This window comes from Narcine bancroftii, unplaced genomic scaffold (genome assembly GCF_036971445.1).
Source record: "Narcine bancroftii isolate sNarBan1 unplaced genomic scaffold, sNarBan1.hap1 Scaffold_114, whole genome shotgun sequence".
NCBI classification, from domain to species: Eukaryota; Metazoa; Chordata; class Chondrichthyes; order Torpediniformes; family Narcinidae; genus Narcine; species Narcine bancroftii.
Window position 1 is genome coordinate 757,501 of NW_027211849.1, and position 12,715 is coordinate 770,215.

The 12,715-nt window shown below is 47.6% G+C and overlaps 1 long non-coding RNA gene across 1 annotated transcript; it reads right to left on the reverse strand.

Moving 5' to 3' along the window:
* Positions 1-6,338: 6,338 nt before the first annotated feature.
* On the reverse strand, positions 6,339-12,422 carry LOC138750307 (uncharacterized). Its single transcript, XR_011349247.1, has 4 exons — positions 12,298-12,422; positions 10,978-11,167; positions 10,288-10,368; positions 6,339-6,805 (listed from the first exon to the last, which is right to left on the reverse strand). It is a non-coding gene; the product is annotated as an uncharacterized lncRNA (long non-coding RNA).
* Positions 12,423-12,715: the final 293 nt, after the last annotated feature.

Genomic DNA, 12,715 nt, shown 5'->3' on the forward strand with positions numbered 1-12,715 from the left:
TCTATTCACTGGGACAGGGCCTGGATAGACTTGATTGCGGGGGTGGGGCAGTGCGTCACCCACGATGTGTTGAATGTCTGTAGTGAACTCAGACTCATATGAGAGGAGTCGCTGCTGCTTGGCCGACCACAGGTCCAACACTTTATGGAAGGCAAAAGTTAATGGCTTCTGGTCGATGAAGAGACTGAATTGTCTACCTTCCAAAAATACCTTAAGTGCCTGACTGTCAGGCACAGCACCAATTGCTCTCAGTCAAAGACGCTGTATTTGAGTTCAGGTGGCCAGAGGTGTCTGCTAAAGAAGGACAGGGGCTGCCATTCCCCTTCGATGAATTGCTCCTGTGCACCCCCTACTGCTGTGCTGGAAGCATCTACTGTGAGAGTGGTGGGTGTCTCTGGCCTGGCGTGTACCACAAGGGTTGTGTTGGCCAGTGCGTCCTTGGCCTTCTGGAACGCCTCCAAATCCTCATTGTCCCAGGTAATGTTTTTACCTTTCTCCGCATGATGTGGGCCACGGGGGGCGTGGCAAGATGGCGTAAGGATCAGACGTGCCTTCCAGTCTTCTCCTGACTCTATCTTATTGTTTTGTCTAGAAATGCCCGTTAAAATTCTTTAAAAGTTTAGATAACTTCAGTGCTGTTAATTTAACTTATGATGGTACAATTGGTGGAAAAGAGCAAAAAAAAAATGACAACAGATTATCAAAAAACTACATTTTCCAAAAGTTCAAGTTTTGGAGCCTACCTACAGGAAAGACATCGAGACTCAGCCTGAAATGGATCCCAGGAGAAAGGTACAGCTTTCGGATGTTGAGTTCAATATTACATCGGTAGAGCCCTCTAAAGTGGGCGCCAAACAGCCTTTAGAACAAAGAGTTACTCAGTTTCGCACATGTGCAGTAGCATCTGACGGCAATGTTATGAATGAACCACTTGTAGTAACATCAGTTGAAGTACCGGCTGAGGAAAGGCATTTGTCAACTGTAGCGGTGGCACTGCAAACTGCACCTTTTGAGATAAAAGAACCTATACAACTTGATGTACTGGGAGAAATTAATACATTATGGACTGGGGAAAACCCCGGCCAGCGTCCTCCAGTCACTGCTGGAAAGGCTGTGGCTGGGGTTTCCACACGCAGCTATACTACAAGGAAGGCAACCAGAATGAAGGAAGCAACAGAAGACCCTTTGGTTATTCAGAAGAAGCAGGAATCTGTTGAGCCAGAATCTCTTCCAATTGAAAAGATTCTTGTGAATCTTGAATCTAAATTATCTTATACAATGCAGGGATTATCTAAGATTATGACTGAACTTGGTACTAGGTTTAATACTTTGGTGAAAATACATTCTCAACAGATGGCTGAGTTTGGAGCTTTTAAGCTTGAAGTGAGAGATAAATTTAATTCGTGTGAAGAAGATATAGACGAAATACGGGATCAAGTTCTTGGTGTGACCAAAATGGTCGAAGACTTACAAACTCAAAATAAAAATTTGGTGAAAAAGATTGATTATTTGGAAAACCAATCCAGACGGAACAATATAAAGATTATTGGGTTTGCTGGAAGGAATGGAGGGACCAGACCCAAGAAAATTTTTTACTGAATGGATTCCACAGGTGCTGGGTCAAGAACATTTTCCGGAAGGTATAATACTGGAACGTGCTCACAGAGCCTTGCGTAGAAGACCTATTTCAGGTCAAAGTCCAAGACCTGTTTTGGTTCATTGCTTGAATTATTACGACAGAGAAATAATTTTACGAGTGCGTATTAGAAATGCACAACAGAGAAAATCACCCTTGATGATTCAAAATAATCGAGTTTTCTTCTATGCGGATTTGTGTCAAGTTATGTTCCAATGACGGGAATTCAAATCTGCTAAAGAGTTGTTGTGGAAGAAAGGTTATAAGGCAACCTTTAGATATCCAGCTGTTTTGAAGGTTTTTCAAGATGGTTGCCAACCAAAGTTCTTTGATTCTCCAAAGGAAGCTGTAGCATTTGCTCAAGAGCTGCCAATTACTCGGTTTCAACAGAGACGTAGTCGCCGTGATCTCTAAGGAGACAAGAGATGGAAGAAAAGAGCCGTGCTCCAAGAAGGAATGGTTGTAATGGTGACTCGGCAGTTGGAGCTGATTAAAAGAAGAGTTGTTCTTTTTTTTCTAATTTTTTTTTAAAAAAAGGAATATTAAGTAATGAGGATGTTAGTTTAAGATGAAGTGAGAGTTGGGGGAGAGAACTGGATAGGTACTATTTCCTGAAAGTCATCTGCTACGTGTGAGTTATCTCACACCCATTTTATTTTGGGAGTTACCGCATTGCACGGTTTAGATGGGAGGGGGTATTTTTAACCTCCTACCCATTTTTTTTTCCTTTTTTTGTATTATTAGATTAAAGAGTGAAGGGTTTTTTTTTGTGTTTATAAAAAAAAGCATAAGAAAGTATTTGATTGTTTAAAAAACTAAAAATTGATGTGGTTTTTTTTTGTAAAGTTTATTCAGTAGATAAGGAATATTTGAAATTTAAATGTGAATGGGATGGATAAGTTTTTTGATATATTTTTTCTTTAACTTTAAGGTGAAAGGAGTGGTAATTCTGGTTATTTTGCTATTTTAGTTATAGAACAAAGGGAATAATGGTGAAAGTTATAAATTGAATTGTACAATTCTTAATGAGGCTTGAATTTTGTTTGTGGTTTATGCTCCATTCGTTGAAGATATAGATTTCGTTGTAGATGTGTTTTTATTATTTGGATATCTGAATTTTAACGTAATGATTGGGGATATTTAAATGTGGTATTGGAGCTTTTATTGGGTAATTATTCAAGATTAAAAGGGAAAAATGGTGGAAGAGTACCAAATTTGATTTGTACAATGTTTAATGAGGTTGGAATTTTGTTTTAAGATGGCGGTTTATGTGACTAATATGATGATAGATGTGAAGTTAGTTGATATTTGGTGAAGGTTTATCTCGATAGAGAAAGTTTTTTTTTCATCTTTTTTTTCTCATGCTACAATTTTTTTTAAAGAATTGATTATTGTTTAAGAATTTTTGATAGACAATGTTACTAACTTTACTAATTTTTTATATTAAGTTTGAGTTAAATATATGTTTCATCTTAACTCTGTTTGTTAAATATATGCATTTAAGTTTGATTTAAATATGTTTTTTAAGTCTGATATCTTAGTATTAATTACTTTTCTTTTTGTTAGTATTTTAATCGGTTATGTTTTTTTTTGTAAGTGGGTTTTTTTCTCATATATATTATTAACTTTATTAATTCTTCACTCTTTATTTTGGGGGGAAGGGGGGGTTGGACTAATTTGAGTTGGGTTATTAATGTGAAATAATTATTGGGGAGGGTATACTTTATTTCGATGACTGATACTGTATTATAATTTTATTATTTTGTTCTTATTTTTTTTAAATGTAATTCTATATGATATTCATGTTATAAAATCTTAAATAAAATTTAAAAAAAAATGATGTGGGCCACTACTATCGGTGATAAAAATTAATCGTACCAGTGAATTCTTGCAGCCCCTTCATTATGTGGGGTTTGAGGAAGCACTTAACAAACTCTACCTTTTCAAGCAGGGTTTAGTTCCGTGCCTATTGATTTGACCCCCAAGGAAGTCGAACGTTTCCAACCTGAACTAGCACTTAGCAAGGTTTATATAGTAAGTCCAAATTCCCGCAGCCAGGCGCACAGTCACATTAGACGGTCTCTGTTTAGCTTCATTGCCACCACTTTGACATCTTGTGGTTACTGCCACCCTCTGCTGTTGGAGAATATCCTCCTTGGTCTCAGCCCCTCAATGTAACTAAGAACCCCTAAAATTCCCCTAATGTTTTGGCCTTCATCACTACTCCTGGCAAGGCATTCTTGACACCCACAACTCTGGGTAAAAGAAAATACCCCTGATATCTCCCCTAAATCTTCCTCCCTTTGCTTTAGACAGATGTCTTCTAGTGTTTGCTACTCCCATCTGGGTTTCAGGCAAACTGAAGGGCATCTTTCACCGAGTTTCTGGTCTTCCAGCAGTTCTGGATGTCTGTCTCTGGATACTCTGCTCCGTGGACCACCCCGCAGTATCCCATCTAGTCCTAGAGTCTCTGTGTCAGACATTCTCTGCTGACCAATGCCTGATGGCTTTGTGGTCAAATGTGTTTGTCTATGAAACTGTTCCCAGGAAGGTAAAGGGGCAAAGTCCTGCTGACTGGAACATTGTGCAGCACCAGGGCCAGGCCAATCTTTCGCAACACCTGAGCCAGGTAGAACCTCAGCACATAGCGGCATTTGGTGCCCTTGCACTTTGGTTGCAAGCACAGCCACACACAATTATGGCCATGCTGGTTACACCCTTGTCCCCATTGATTGATGATGTACACGGTCCTTCTCCAGACTCTATCCATTTTGGACCCCCACATGAATAGGAAATTTGTTTTGGGAATTGACAGGGTGGTCGTGTGGGGATGGGCCAAACCTGGCCCACATGCAGCAGGACCGAAAGTTCCTTGCAGATTGCACCTGATAATCAGGTTTTACCCGAATAACAGAGATGGGTATCTCTGTGGTTCTCCCTGTCTCCTGGACCTGGGGGTCTTTGTACTGCTCCCCATCTCCTTAAGTTGGTGCTTTGTTCTCCACCACCCCCACAAGAAATACAAGACCCCTGGATGGAGGGCAGAGGCGCAGAGAGATCAGTGAGAACACGGGTAGTTTCAACAGGGTGGGGTCCATCCAGGTGCCTGATAACAGGAGGAACCAAGTGGGAAGGAGGATGCAGGGCATTCGATAGCAGGACATTGCGAGAGAGTAGATTCCTCGAACTCTTGAGGGGAGAAGGCGCTGGTCGATCCAGCGGTTTAGGTGGGGCAGGGTATAGACATGGCAGCTGACTGGAATTGTCAGCGGGTTACTGAGACCTGGGAAAGGAGGGGAAGGAGGGTGCAGTAGTATTCTGAGAGTGCTGAGGGAGAGGCAACATGGGTGCCACCTCAAGGCAACGGTCCCCTGATTGTTTGCAGGGAAGGGCTCTGTAAATAGACTCATAGATATCCAGCACAGAGCATCTTTGTCCCCCTGCCATCAGGAAGGAGATATGGAAGAATAAAAGCAGAGCAGCCAGGGAGGGAAATAGCTTCTTCCCACAGGCCGTGCGATTGACAAGGCAACATGAGCTGGATGGGAGCTAAGAATGAAAAGGGTGAGAGGAATATGGACTGATTACAACATCTCAGCTAGCAGGAGAGAGGGGCTGAAGGGCCTGTTTCTGTTTTGTCTATCTGGACCAGCCTTTTGAGTTCAAGCTTTAAAAAACCCAATCATTTTTAAATTTAATATCAATGGTACAGAATGAATCAAGAGACCAAAATGTCTGTCCAGCACCAAGCGTCGAAGGCACTTCCTGAAACGGAGGCTCTGAAACCACAGGGAGGTTCTGGACGGAAAGAGGCCCAGCTTCTTCTGGAAGGAGGAGAGGAGAGACAGGGGAAATGCGGGGGATGGGAAGGGGAGGGGAGGGGATAGGGATGCCATCCACCGTTCATCTCCCCTTTCCTCTACCCCGTTCCCCTCCCCTTTCCACTGCCCGTTCCCCTCCCACATCCCCTCCCCACTTCCCTTCCCCAGTTCCCGTCCCCTGCTCGCCTCCCCATTCCCCTCCCCCTTCCCTTCATCCTACTCCTAACCCTAAGCCCTAACAAAATCCTAAACCTAACCTTAACACTACTGATACCCCCTACCACCACTCCACGTCCCCTAACTCTACCCCCACCCCGTCCACGTCCCCTAACTTTATCCCTACGCCTATGCCGCCCCCTAACCCCAACCCTAATGCTACCCACCATCCCCTAACCCCAAACCTCACTCCTCCTCTACCCCCCTGCTCCTACCCCCTTCCCCTATACCTAAAACAAGCCCACTTCCCCGAACTATAAACATAACCATAAACCAAGATATAGCCCTACCCCATGTCTCCTAACACTAACCCTAATGCTACCTCTACACTGCTCGTAACCCTAACCCTAACTCTACCCAACTTCCCCAACCCTAAACTAAACCCTACCCCTATCCCTTACAACCTACCACCTTCCCCTAACCCTACCTCCTACCCCTTCCCCATACCCACACCGCCTACAACTACCCTCTACCCTATACCTTACAACTTACCCCCTTCCCCTAACCCTACCTCCTACCCCTTCCCCATACCCGCACCTCCTACCACCACCCCTACCCTATCCCTTACAACCTACCCACTTCCCCTAACCCTACCTCCTACCCCTTCCCCATACCTGCACCCCCTACCACTACCCCCTACCCTACCCCTTACCACAACCCCTACCCTTACCCCCTTCCACTACCCCCTTTCTCCTACCCCCTTCCCCTCCCCCTCCTTCCCCTAGGTTAGGGGTAGGAAGGGGAAAGGGAAGGGGAGGGGAAGGGGAGGAGGAGAAGGGGAGGGGAAGGGGGAGGGTTAGGGGAGGGGAAGGGGGAGGGGAAGGGGAAGGGGTAAGGGGAAGGGAAGGGGAGAGGGGAAGGGGGAGGTGAAGGGTGGAGGGCTGGGGTTAGGGCATAGGTGTGAGGGCAGGGGAAGGGGAAGGTGAGCGGGAGGGGGTTGGGATGGAGGAGGGGTAGAGGAGAAGAGGGGAAGTGGGTGAAGGGACATGGAAAAGGCAGGGAATGGGGTTGGCAGGGCCAGAGGGAGAAGAAGGGGAGGGATTCAGGCCATCATGATGTTGTCCGTCCTCTGTTCAGCTGGGATGCGAGGTTCTTCTGGACTCGTGTCTTGTCTCTGAGATCGCTCCGTCTCCTGGGAAGAGAAATACGAGTGATAGAGATGCTGTCTCTGAGGCCTGATCACAATGACTTTGGAGGGTCCCAACTCTTCCCCCATCATCCCCACTACCCCTGAACACTGGAGCCTTTCCCCTTCCTCTGCTTTACCTGAGGAAGTGTGTTTTGGCGAAAACCATGATCTCTCTCTTCAGAGCTCAGAGCAACGTGTGTCCATCAGGCAATACCCTGGTTCTCCACAATATGGCAGCAAGATGCTAGACAATCATGGATGGATCAGTCAAGACCATTCAGCTGATCCATCTGAACCTACCCCACGACAATGTTACCCTCCCCTCCATCACACCAGTACCTTCCATTTTTCTTTAATTCCTGTCCATATTAAAATCCTTTTCATGCCTTTTTTGGACCAGCCTCCGCTACTACCCCGGCAATGCATTCCACCCACCCACTACATTCTGTGTGAATAAAATGTACCCCTCACGTCTTGCCTAAATTTCCCTCAGCTCACCTTATTTAGACGTCCTCTGGTATTCTCGCCCAAGGAATGCACACAATATTCCAAGTGTGGTCTGACTAGAATTTTATACATCTGCAACGTTACCTCTCGGTTTTTGAACTCAATCCCCTGACTCCTGAAGGCCAGCACACAATACACCATCTTAAACTCCCTCTCAATTTGCACAGCAACCTTGAGCGATTTATGGAGCAGGATCTAAATATTTCTCTGTCCTGCACACTGTTCATAATCCTGCCATTAACCAAGTGCTCTGCCCACACATTCTTGTAATCCGCATTCAATAAAGATATTGGTCTATGTGAAGCTACTTTTAATGGGTCTCCAACCTACTTTGGAATAACTGTTATTCGTGCCCTTGAAAATGACTGGAAATAAACCTGGACCAGTTGCTTATTTAAGTACATCTGATTTACAGGATTGAACTCCATCTGTCACTTCTCTGCAAACTGGATGACCTATGACAACCTTCTACACTGTCTACAACATCTCTACCTCTGTGTCATCCCCTGACGTACCCACCCTTCCACTTCCATCATGATTCATAAAAATCACAAAGAGCAGGGGTCCCAGAGCAGATCCCTTTGGAGAGCCACTAGTCATTGTTCCATCTACTACTACCTTCTGTTTTCTGCAGACAAGCCAATTCTGAATCCACACAGCCAAGGCTCAATGGATCCCATGCCTCCGGACATTCTGAATGAGGCCACCGTGGGAACCTTGTCAAGCACCTTACTAAAATCCTCGTGCAGCACATACAGACCTTGACCATCATCTATTTCCTTTGACACCTCCTCGAAAAGCGCTAATTGACTCGTGAAGCAGGACCTGCTCCTCACAAAACTATCCATGAATTTGCCCAGCATGTTTGGGCATTGCCCTCGGCCCCAGCATCTGCAGACTTCCTGGCCAGTCCCTCTCTTACCCCTTCCCAGAGCTTCCGCATCCATTAGAACATTAAGCATTGCTGCCCAGTACAGGCCCTTTGGCCCATAAAGGCTGTACTGACCTTTGTAAATGTTCTCCACAACCTTTATTTGTACCACACCCATAGGAACATAGGAAGTGCGAACAGGAGTAGGATAAAAATGGCCTATCGAGCTTGCTCCGCCATTCAATACGATCATGGCTGATCTAATTTATGATCTAACTCGACCTACCCTGCCTTCTCACCATATCCCCAAATTCCTCTATCATGTAAAAATTCTGTTCCCTTACATCCACATGCTCGTCTCAGAGACTTTTATATGTACCTATTCTACCAACCACTACCACTTTCTCCGGTGACGCATTCAAAGCTCTCACAACTCTCTGCATAAAAACAATCTCCCCTCACCTGAAGCGGATGCTCTCTGAGATTTGCACCTGACACTTTAGGAAAGTTTTCTGGGTGTTCATTCCATCTAAGCCCCCCACAATCTTATTTAGAATAAGTTATTAAGCTGTGGAAGGGGCAAGTTGGGAGAGGGAGGAGGGGAGAGAGCTGGTGGGGGAGGGGTGAGAGCTGGTGGGGAGGGGACAAGGCCGTGTTGGGGAGAGGGATCAGAACCGTGTTGAAGTGGTGAACGGGCAGACACGGGTGGATCTACCTGCCGAAATAAAGGAGCAATATGAAGGCCATCTCGGGATCTACCAGCATCTTCTGGGGCTTGATGTCTCAATGGAAAACCCCCTGAGGATGGAAGTAGGCCATGCTCTGCTACAGTTGGTACATGAACATCTGGCAACACAACGATATAACATGACCCACTCTGCCTCCACACTGGCCGGTTCTGGATCCTGAGGGTAAGGGGAGGTGGGTGAAGGGCCCCTCCCTGCCAATCAACATCCATCCTCATCATCCTCTCCACCCCTCTCCCCTCACTACCCTTTCTCTCCTCACCAATACCCATTGAGACCCTCATGCACCCTTCATCGATATCCAGTCCCCAGCAAGACTTAGCCAGTAAACTCCTTCATATCCTCCAACCCCACCATCCAAGCTTGCCCCAGTGGACAACTTGACCACCCAGACCCACAACCACCTTGATGTAGATCATGGGAATGGGCAATATGAAGGCCATCTCGGGATCTACCAGCATCTTCTGGGGCTTGATGTCTCAATGGAAAACCCCCTGAGGATGGAAGTAGGCCATGCTCTGCTACAGTTGGTACATGAACATCTGGCAACACAACGATATAACATCAACAGCCTTGTTGAAGTGCTGGGCCATGCAGTGAACTGTCTCGGGAACATAGTCCAGACCCAGATTCAAATAAACCTCCTCTTTCTCTTGGACACAATACAAACATGTCAGCTGGATTTACCCTCCAACACCCAGTGCCTCTCCCAACTGGAGTGCCAGCCCCTCCTGCTCTCTGTAGGCCTGATGCACCCACTGCTCAACACAACATTGCATGAATCCAAGGGCTCAGCGAGCAGAGCGTCAACAGGCCATAGTGGACCCGTCCGCTGCCCCATCATTCGGCTTCTGGTGAGACTGCACAAAATGTCCAGCTCTGACCGCCCTCCCTCTTGAGCCAAGGATCCACCGGGAGAGAAAAACCATTGACGTTTTGAGATGAGATATGTTTGCAGCCGTGTGTTGGCTGGGGTCGAATATGTGGAGGCTGAGTTGTTGGGACGATTCAGAGCAGGTGTTGATTTGGAAGGGCACCAAAAGGTTCTGCGGAAGTGAGTTATGGGGGAAAATACATTCGTGAAATGAATTGGGGAAACAGACTGGAGGGGTTGAGTGGCCGAATTTGGCGACCTTGTCTTGTGGTCTTGGCTGCTGCTGTCTGGAGTTGAAATGGCAAGAGGTCATGAGTTAATGGGTGAGGAGCAGGGCAGCCAGCGTCAAGGAGTCGGCACTGGTCAGAGGGGCAGGATGGAGGCAACAGAGAGGCTGCAGCGAGACAGATCGATTGAAGGAATGGGGAAGGTAGCAGCAAATGATATGCATCAGAGTGAGGGTGGGGTGGGTGCAGGTGGATCTTACCTTGACTACAGAGGAGTAGAAGTTGAGAAGAGGGACGATGATGGTGTGATCCAACTTTCGCACGATCTGCAGTTTGCGGTTCTATGGCGAGAGAGGAACATCAGCAAGGCTGGGCGATGGATCGGGGCCCTGAGGGGCAACTTGTCCAAGTTGAGGGGGGAGGCGGGGAGGAGATTCGTCAAGAGGTCAGAGGTGGGGAACTCCTAGGGAGGCCGAAGTGGGGGACTTTTCGAGAGTCAGTGGGGGGGACGTTTCGTGTCGCTGGAGTGGGGACTCGTCAGGGGGTTCAATGAAGTATCATTTCAGTTTTTATGATTGTTTTCCCAGCTTCTACAAAACAATTTATTTGCATAAAATCTCTGCTATTTGCCAGGTGTGTGTGTGTGTGTGTGTGTGTGTGTGTGTGTGTGTGTGTGTGTGTGTGTGTGTGGGGTGGGGGGTTGTGTGTGGGGAGGGGGGGGCTGTTGTGGGTTTGTTTGACTTTCTCTGTTTCCAAACCCCATGGCTGCCTTGGTCTCTGTCAGATGCTCCTCTTTCCACCCACCCTTCAAAAATGTGTTTGGGGTGTTTGTCAATTGGGTATAATTGCGTGAAACGAGCTCATGTGTCGCAAGGGCCTGTGAACGTGCTGTAGGCCTGAAGTTAAATATCAGGGTGTTCCATTTCCACACAACTGTTCCTCCCCCTCACCTTGAATCTCTTGTCTTGCAAGATCTTCTTGATGGCAATCAGCTCTCCGGAGTCCACCAGCCTTGCCTGGTACACCACACCGAAAGATCCATTGTCGATGATTTTAACATTTGTGCAGGACACCACCTTGGGGACGTTGGGTCCATGACCCGGTGTGGCCACCTCTGTTGTGACCTTTTTGCCATGTCCTCTGGGGCAGAAGCAGCAGAATTTACACACCCAGAGGGTACACAACAGGTCATTTATCCCAACCCAGCCTTGTTGTCCAAGTTAGTCTCTACCCCTCCCTCTAACTCACTTCCAAGGGTCACCTAAATGTCAGAATTGATCCTCTGGTGGTTCGTTCCAGCCTCTCAGTAGAAATATTGCCACCCCAGGTCCCTCTTTGATCACTCTCCTCAGACTGAGGCCAGTTCCGCAGCCGTTCACTTTGTCTACAACCCTCCCTCCATGAGAGGATCGGGTCATCTTGACCTTCAGCGCGTCCCGGGGAGATGAACCACTCTGAACCCTACCACGGGTTTAGCAGAAGCCCTCCACATTCCCAGAAGCTCAGCAACACCGTGATCATCCATGATGCAAGCGAGACCTCGTCGCCTGAGGGAGCAGGTGGTGTGGAGAGAGCCCCACTCTTCACCGCTCAACTCTGCAAGGTCCGCCGCAGCAGAAACACTTTCTAGCACCTTGATCCAGGTCCACTGGGGGAAAGAATCCTATCCCGGTTGGGGGGGGGGTGTGGGGGTGTATGCAAGGGTGGAAGGCATCTTGTAACCTGGGGGGGGGTGTGGGGGCGGGTGGAGGAGCGGTCGTGTCTCTCAGTGGACAGATCCCATTCCAGGTGGAGGGGAAGCTCTGTCCCATTTCTGTTGAAAGGTCTACCTTCCATCCCCCTCGCAACGTCTCTTCTCCCTCAGACACCTCACACTCTCCCCTGCCCCGATTCCTCTACCACTCTCACATCCCCCACCCAACACCACCCCCATGGTTTCCCCAGTGCCTTCCGTCCCCTCGCACCCCATTCCCCCAGCTCAACCCTATGTCCCCTACCTCTGATCCAATCTCCCTTGACATTAGCCTGTGGTGCAACCCCGTTCCTTCGTTCTCCCCTCCACTCCTACAGACCCCATCCCTGTATCCCCTCACATGCCATTGTTCTCCCCTTCCCACTCCCCTCCAGCTGCCTCATAAAGTGCCCTGCACTCAGGATGGGGAGAGAGGATTAAATGCAGCCTCCATTCTCTCCGCCCACACTGGGTGAAGGATGGTGCCAGAGGAGTCTCTGTCCCAGTAGGGGAGCCTGTAACAGGCTCTTTATCTCACCCATGGGTGCAGGGTGCTTCCAAACACAACCCTGTTGATCAGAGTGTCCCTGGGATGATACAGCGTCCTACTCCGACATGGGGGCCAGAATCCCCTTCCAGGAGAGGCATCTTTCTCGTGTTGCTGTGCCATGGCACGACTCAGCTATGGCTGCCCCATGCAGTGACATCATCACCCCCTCTGTGTCATCATCTCCCCCCTCTGTGACACCTCCCCTCTCTGTGACACCACTAGTGTAATGGGCAGGGACATCCAACCATTTAAATCCTCCTCAATTTCCCCAAGCAAGGGGAGAATAATTCAGCTGGTCTAAATTACTCGTTGTTATCTATTCTAACTCCTAGATATTTGATCCCATTTTGCCGCCACATTTGTTGACTATTTTCTTGACATTGGCTCTAATCCCCCTTCCTAAGTT